The sequence below is a fragment of the Condylura cristata genome, unplaced genomic scaffold (genome assembly GCF_000260355.1).
Source record: "Condylura cristata isolate star-nosed mole 26May11 unplaced genomic scaffold, ConCri1.0 scaffold00006, whole genome shotgun sequence".
Lineage (NCBI taxonomy): Eukaryota > Metazoa > Chordata > Mammalia > Eulipotyphla > Talpidae > Condylura > Condylura cristata.
In genome coordinates, this window is record NW_004567107.1 from 28,324,015 (window position 1) to 28,324,706 (window position 692).

The window sequence follows — 692 nt, forward strand, 5'->3', positions numbered from 1 at the left end:
AAAACACTGGTAAAATGTTGATGAGGAACTGAGATTAGATAGCAAACACTTGAATTTACTAATAATTTTATCAATTTTCCTGGGGTCTCCCTGGTGGCACAAGGAGTTAAGACATAGCCCTGTGAAGCTATCTGCAGCCACTGCAGTATGAGTTCCATCCCTGGCCAGAGAGGTGACCCACATGGCACAACAGATCTTTCCTGTCTTGCCTACTGCTCCCCTCAGAAGTGTATTTCAGCAGATCTGCCTGTACTGCTTTCCACTCTGTCTCTAGAGAATCCTCTTACTCCTTAGTGAATCTTCTTACTCTTTTCCCTCCCCCCCCCACTACTGGCCTGTACCCCAGTTTTTGTATGTATAAGTAAAAAAAAATTTTTATCAAATATCCCCAGTTTTACTAAAAATGAGATAGGTAGGCATAATGTGCTTCCTGGAGTGTTGTAATAGAAAGTACACAGCACTGTCTGAATTATTGCCAGAAAATGTGAACGAGTCTAATCAAGAATCTAGATCTATTTACTTACTGGTTTACAGGAAATGTCAGAAATAGAGGAACAAGTTAAATGGCAACACAAAGATGTGATCTCTAAATCTAGGATGTGAGATATTCTAAAGAGAACAAATTTTAAAAAGCAAGGAGATTGGGGCCCTCCCTGCTGGCGCAGCGGGTTAAAGCACAGCACTAAGAATCG